The sequence below is a fragment of the Oncorhynchus mykiss genome, chromosome 1 (assembly GCF_013265735.2).
Source record: "Oncorhynchus mykiss isolate Arlee chromosome 1, USDA_OmykA_1.1, whole genome shotgun sequence".
NCBI lineage: Eukaryota > Metazoa > Chordata > Actinopteri > Salmoniformes > Salmonidae > Oncorhynchus > Oncorhynchus mykiss.
Window position 1 is genome coordinate 44810993 of NC_048565.1, and position 7673 is coordinate 44818665.

The 7673-nt window shown below is 42.4% G+C and overlaps 1 long non-coding RNA gene across 1 annotated transcript; it reads right to left on the reverse strand.

The window, feature by feature from the left end:
• Window positions 1–5992: 5992 nt before the first annotated feature.
• On the reverse strand, window positions 5993–6549 carry LOC118960022. Its single transcript, XR_005048468.1, has 3 exons — window positions 6443–6549; window positions 6266–6297; window positions 5993–6103 (listed from the first exon to the last, which is right to left on the reverse strand). It is a non-coding gene; the product is annotated as an uncharacterized LOC118960022 (long non-coding RNA).
• Window positions 6550–7673: the final 1124 nt, after the last annotated feature.

Below are 7673 nucleotides of genomic sequence, written 5' to 3' on the forward strand. Positions count from 1 at the left end.
CACCTTTTTTTTCTAGGAGTGTATGAGTAGGTATATCTTACTCTGTCATCTTATTCTTAGTGTGCTCCACCTCACTCTCCTCCTCCCGTAGCATGTGTAACCTGTTCAGGGCATGACATGGACACAGATAAGACAAACACAGCCCTTCCTCCCCTCACATACGTGTACAGGCATATAGGGACTTCACACGTTTATGGCCAGTTGTCTCAAACCAGGACCTCAAAAAATGTTACATTTACTTCGATATAAGTCTAGGGGTGCAGGTGGTTGGATCTAGCCTATACATTCTCTCTGGAGTAAGCAGTGGACCCTGAGGAGGTGACAACTTACTCTGGGTCCTCGTCTTCTTCCAGAATGGCTTCCTGGCTGTGAATGGAAAGCTTGATTGATTGTGCCTCTTGCATCTGCCTGATGGCCGTCTCAGCTGTGTGTCTGGCCACTTCCTCCGCCATTCGCACCAAATCCACACGCTCCTGGGTCATCCTGCAGAGATGTGCACGTTCTGGGATATCACTAGTATGTCATGTGTAGCACCCAAGTTAACTTTATTGAGCTAATTGTATTACTCCATCAGACTGGGGGAAAAAACAATCTGGTTAACTCTATGAGAAGATATGCAACTTTGGTTGGATCACCATAACCCGACTGAATGTGTGAATTAGTGACTGTGTGTAAGCTTCTGTGATATTCTACATAAATATTTGATCTTGTCTGACTCCTTCCTTACCGTTCCTCCATGGTAGCCATAGCTACGCCCTCAGCCTCTCTCTTGATGCTCTCTATGAAGGGAGTCCACCTGCCCGTCTGAGTCTCAGCATCCTCCAGCGATGGTGTTGTAGACTCTGGCACATTTGGAAGAGTCTGTTCAGGCTCTTCTGGTTTCACTGGTTGTTTTGGCTGTGCCGGCTGTGACTGAGTCGTCTGTGATGGCTGTGTCGTCTGTGCGGGCTTAAAAGGCTGTGGTGGTTCTGGCTGCATAGCCTTGGATGGCACTTCCTGATTCAGATCCTTCAAGTCTGCTTCTACTACTTCCTCCAGAACCAGATCCGCTGCTTTGGGTTGTTTAGAGACTGTGGGACAAGCAGCCACACAGTAGGTCACTGTCTTTGTCTGGACATGACATGGCACCCAGAGTCAACATGTTAATGTGAAGAATCAATTGGGTTGGAGGTGTAGCATTTGAATTGAGGGAAATATTTGAATCCCACAATTAAAATATGACATGCTCTTATTTTATATTCCATTTAAACGCAATACGCCCAAAGGAATACTGTGCAAAATGTTTTGTTGAATTTCATATCATCAATCTCTTAACATGACACATAATATTTCATATGACATCTTTATTCTTTAAAAAAATAATATTTCACATGTTTTTATACTGTCAGCCATACTGTTATGTCATCATTTATAATCTATTTTATAATAGCTTGATTGCCTTGACAGTGTTTGTCAAATCGTCTCTGGTGGATTTCACTAAAAGTAAATTCAATCAAATCAAAATAAATAACATTACAACTTTAGGCCACATAGTTCAAGGCGATGAGAATAGGTCACAAGGGCAAAACATGTCGTGTTTTTTGTGTGTGTGCGCTTTTTTTAGTGTCATAAAATAACCTCTCGTGGCTTTTTGATGTGAAATTATGCCACAAGCATACCATACAAGATGGCAGTTTAAAATTGTATCTTTCATGTACAAAAACTATGAGTATCAATGTTGTCTGATAGCTCTATGTGCCTGTGCGCATTTTCTAATATAATCCCTTAATGTATCCGAATTATTGCAAAGATTACTTCAATGAAGACAAGACACCATTTCTTGCTACATATCGACAAGTGTTGAATAACTGACATCAACAGACAAAACAGTTAATTTTAATAAACTGACATACACTGACTAAATACATTTCAAATCAAACAAAAATATCTCAAATCCATAAAGAAAGGGGAGTTCAATTTCTTTTCAAGTAATGTCTCACAGCTACCGGGTTGATCAGTTGAGCTGTATAAATGTCCACAATCATCTATGTCAGTAGGAGAAGATGGACTGAGTTAGGCTCTGTCTGAAACAGACCAACAGAAGATGGACTGAGTTAAGGTCTGTCTGAAACAGACCAACAGAAGATGGACTGAGTTAAGGTCTGTCTGAAACAGACCAACAGAAGATGGACTGAGTTAAGGTCTGTCTGAAACAGACCAACAGAAGATGGACTGAGTTAGGCTCTGTCTGAAACAGACCAACAGAAGATGGACTGAGTTAGGGTCTGTCTGAAACAGACCAACAGAAGATGGACTGAGTTAGGGTCTGTCTGAAACAGACCAACAGAAGATGGACTGAGTTAGGATCTGTCTGAAACAGACCAACAGAAGATGGACTGAGTTAGGGTCTGTCTGAAACAGACCAACAGAAGATGGACTGAGTTAGGGTCTGTCTGAAACAGACCAACAGAAGATGGACTGAGTTAGGGTCTGTCTGAAACAGACCAACAGAAGATGGACTGAGTTAGGGTCTGTCTGAAACAGACCAACAGAAGATGGACTGAGTTAGGTAGGGTCTGTCTGAAACAGACCAACAGAAGATGGACTGAGTTAGGGTCTGTCTGAAACGGACCAACAGAAGGAGAGGGTTACGGTCTCTCCGGTTCTTTAACACTTTATGGAATATAGAAGAAATAATAAAAAATACAATTAAATAAATGAAATAGAATGTGAGTCTATTATGTGATTTAAGATCTGATTTTATTTTGAACTGGGACATCAGTTTGAAGGGAAGAGAAATGTAATAAATAAATAAATACATAATAAACACTTACTATTCTGCACAACTTCAACGTCATCTCTTGATCTCGCGACAGGCTGTGGCATCTTGAGGCCGAGGCCCGTCACAAACCAGCCCACGACACTGTGGTACACACAGAGAAACACCTTACTAACGGGCCAAAAGGAACACAGAAACTTACAAACAGACACATAGACAGCTGAGCCTACAGTGTGACAGGAGTCGCATAGCGCTCTCGGGTTAAACTTACTTGGAGTTTTGTGAGTCCTCGTCACCTTTGAGAGACTCAGGAGGTGGCGACAAAACTGAGAGGAAAGGAGAAGACAGGTGTACAACAGTAGCGTAGATGTACAGCTAGTAGATTTAGACTATAAGGACCAGTTTCTTGGACACAGATAAAGCCTAGTCCGGGACTAGAAAGTTATTTCAATTGATATCCTCCACTGGGTATGCTTCTTAGTCCAGGACTAGGCTTAATCTACACTGAGTGGACAAAACATTAGGAACACCTGCTCGTTCCATGACATAGACTGTAAGCTATGATCCCTTATTGATGTCACTTGTTAAATCCACTTCAATCCGTGTAGATGAAGGGGAGGAGACAGGTTTAAGAAGGATTTTTAAGCCTTGAGACATGGATTGTGTACATGTGCCATTCAGAGGGTGATTGGGCCAGACAAAAGAATGAAGTGCCTTTGAGCAAATGGGGTATGGTCGTAGGTGCCAGGCGCACCGGTTTGAGTGTGTCATAAACTGCAACACTGCGTTTCCTGTGTTTATCAAGAATGATCCACCACCCAAAGGACATCCAGCCAACTTGACCCAACTGAGGGAAACATTGGAGTCAACATTGGCCAGGATCCCCTGTCGGACGCTTTCGACACCTTGTAGAGTCCATGCTCCAATGAATCGCGGCTGTTCCGAGTGCAAAAGGGGGTGCAACTCAATATTAGGAAGGTGTTCCTACTGTTTGTACAATCAGCGTATGTCCAGGTAACCGGCCTCAAACATTTAAACTCTGACTGTACCTTTGTCAAGAGATGACCTCTTGCTCTGAGCCTTACTCTGGGCCTCTACGTAACCTGCAGGGAGCATCACAGGCTGAGGAATAACATTCTTAATCCAGTTAACCACTCTGCAACGCAAGACAGACAGGGAGGAAGAGGAAGAAAGAGAGGGGGTAGAGAGAGAGAGAGAGAGAGAGAGAGAGGGGGGTGGGAGAGGATTAGGATTAAGACAAGCTTTGTCAGCAAGTAAAGGTGGATTTGGCTGTGGAGATGTGACTGTTCAGTGAGGTAAGGATGGAAGGCAAGGTGTGTGGGGGGGGGGGGGGGGGGGGGGGTCTCTGTGTGACTCACTTGAGGGGGAACTGTGGTACCCGATCCTCTTCCTCATCGTCTGAAAAGATCTCCACCACAGGTATGTGTGGGAGGGGCTCTGCGTCTAGACAGAAAATAGACAGCATCAATAGCTAGTTATAAGTCATCCATAATAAGTCAAAGAAGTTACAACACAAAAAATGGGATTGCTGTGTGACAAATGTAAACATATACCTGGCACATCTTTCATGTTATAAACCTGAAAAAAAGAAGCCAGAGTCACAAACGTTCATTTTTACAATGAAGGTTATATGGAATATTTACCACATTACTGTTTTGATCATGTTATGGTGTGTTATTACATGATACTAGTTTAAAATGCTCCTCTGATGTCCAGTTATGTATGACAGGGTGATGTTTTAAAGGAATTAGGAATCTACCGATATGATTGTCCCCATATCTATACCTATGAATTTGAAACTTTCTTTCACCACAGGATCTGGAATATGTGAATTGTGTGCAAAATAATGCTGTTCAAATGTTCAGAACAATGTTTTCGTGTCATAATCATTATTATTATAATGTATCCCATTGCACATGTCTGTAAGATAAGGAGTAGATTTCATCAATCATTGATATCATTTGTCCAGAACTTCACCATTTTTTTTATTCTATCCTTGAATCCTTCAAGTGAATGTTTGAACGCATGTGAAGCTTTTTGAGCAAATGCTATGGTGGATTGATTGCCGACTACTGATTGTAAGACTACTCAGACTACTCAGGGGGTAGATGGGTGTCCTGCCCAGCAACAGCCTGTTATTTAGCTGTACTTACACATGGCTCTGCGATATACTCTTCGTGCGTCTTAAGTACATAAAGGAACATAAAGTAAAAAAAAAACTCGTTACGGGGATTAGAAAAAGAAACTCCAGCAAAATGGCATTTTTGTTATGTCATTATGAGTAATCAGCACCCCCCCCCCCCCCCCCCCCAAAAAAAAGCTGAACAAGAATACAATTGAAACTACAGCAGGCGGACCTCGGCAGAGCCTGGGAAGCCATGACCACTCCGTTTTAAGAGGGCTCGATGCTTTTAAAACGAACAGTAGGCCTACTGTAAAAGGAACAGTTAAATGGAGTAGCTACTTATGAGATAATGGCGAGAGGAAGTCGGCAACGTCTTAACACCATGGATATCGTAACAGATTATTACATTTCTAAACCTCTCTCGTGGTATTACGTTGCTATCACGTCTCACCCACAGCTCTCTGAAAGCCCCGTGACACCATTGGCTTTGATTAAGCGAGTTATTCAAAAGCCTGTTACACCATTATAGACCATCGCCGGATATTCATCAAGCCGGGGGAGCAGAATTGTTTTACAAAAGTGATTTTAAGTGAGAATATTGCGCTATCGTGGGGAGCTAAGATTTTAATGTAGCATCATTACTAGGCATGTAGTAATTATTAAAGTTATTATATTGTTTAAACGCTATTATGAGGGCAACCTGACAAAAATGATGTTTTAAATTGTACAGGTACAGTGATCGGTAAGCTGCTCTGACAGCTGATGCTTAAAGTTAGGGAGATATAAGTATCCAGCTTCAGTGATTTTTGCAACTCATTCCAGTCATTGTCAGCCGAGAACTGGAAGGAAAGGCGGCCAAAGTAAGTGTTGGCTTTGGGGATGACCAGTGAAATATACCTGATGGAGCGTGTGCTACGGGTGAGTGTTGCTAAGGTGACCATTGAGCTGAGATAAGGCGGGGCTTTACCTCGCAAAGACTTATAGATGACCTGGAGCCAGTGGACCTGGAGCACCACGTGCTCTCCTGAAAAAATGCATCTACAATCTACTTCCACAGAAACCGTGACATAGTGACATGATAGTGTCAACTCACCTCTGTCTCTTCCTCCTCCTCCTCTCGAATATCCTCTCTGTACTTGTCATCCGGCTGAGGCACCACCTTGCTCAGTCCCTCTGCAATCCACTTAATCACCCCATTCCTGTTGGAAGTAGGAATCGTCAGTCAATTAATAGAGCTATCAAACTTTTTTGAAAAAGATGATATATTTCCACATTTCAACATACTTTGAAGTAATATACAACAACAAAATTGTCAACGGAATTCACAAAACCAACACTTTAAAAAAGTCCTCTCTTTGTACCTTTCATCCTCTCTTTGTACCTCCTGCAGTGACTGATGGATGGAAGCAGAAAGTGGAGGGATTAGAGAAACATAGAATCACATATTAACCCTTTATACAGCTTAAAAAGACCCACACTGATTCAATTAGAGACTGGTTGATTGATACAGGTAGTGTTTGGTACAGTCTAACATTCACCCTGGATACAGAGTTGGATCTGCTGAGGTTAGGGCTGCCTGTTGGTTGAGGCAGAGCACTGGTGAAGCCATTGGAGAGCCAGGTCATCACTCCACTCTGACTCTGAATACTGAGAGAGAGAGAGAGAGAGAGAGAGAGAGAGAGAGAGAGAGAGAGAGAGAGAGATAGATCACCATCACCACCGCCACCTTCATCACCATCCTGGCAAAAAGTCTGTATGCAAGCAGACCAGACTGCTCACAGGTCAAATTTTACACACATACCCATTGTCCTCTGAAATATCCTCTTCCTTCTGTTTGGCTGGTTTTGCATTGACTGTTGAGATTCACGTACATAAAACAGAAGTGAAGAAGAGGGTTAACAAATTGAATAGGCATTTATAAAACACACGTATTCATGGTTGTTTCATTGTTTTACAAAGCTATGATAAACTGTTTGAAGAACAGAAGCATCACCTTCTTTTTTGACTTCATCTTTAGACACTTTTTGCTTTTGGAGAGAAAGATGGAGAGAGACAGTCAGGTAATGTGAAGAGGACAAGTCATAAATAATATACATTTTCTTGTGATTTTTAAAATATTTTTGGTATTATCATGTGAGGGGATCAGATATACAGGTGAGTTGATTTGTGAGCAGGTGTGATTAGTGTGTTCTTACTGGTGATGCAGGTGTGATTAGTGTGTTCTTACTGGTGATGCAAGTGTGGGATTGACTGTCTCCTGTCCCAGAGAGCCAGGGGCGTCAGGGGGCTGAGGAACCACTTTCACCACCCAGTTAAACATCCTGTGACAAAGGCAAATACCAGGACAACAGCTCAGTAACTAGGGCAACATCTGCTGAAGTGAGCATCCCATAATATGAATAAACCAGGTTTGTTTCTATGTCGTCCGGTACCTCAGAGACAGTCAGAATGTCGTATATGCTGCAATGGAGCATGAAACTCCTGAAGGTTCATCTAGCCACTTCAGAGACCATGCTGATTATAACAGTCATTGGTGAACTATTTTTCATGCACGTGAAATCGTTTTTGCAATGCCATGTCATGTGGGATCTTGTGGGGAGCTTTGACTTTGGCTTTTTCTGGCAGCTGTTGCGTTGTTGTGTATTGGCATTGCCAATAATCGCTCTCCACATCCTGCTTGAAGATAATAATTGCCAGCACTTGAGCCTGTGATTAAAGAAGCTCTGCTGTTTTGGTCTTATGAAGCTCCAACCACATTGTTTGGCAAAG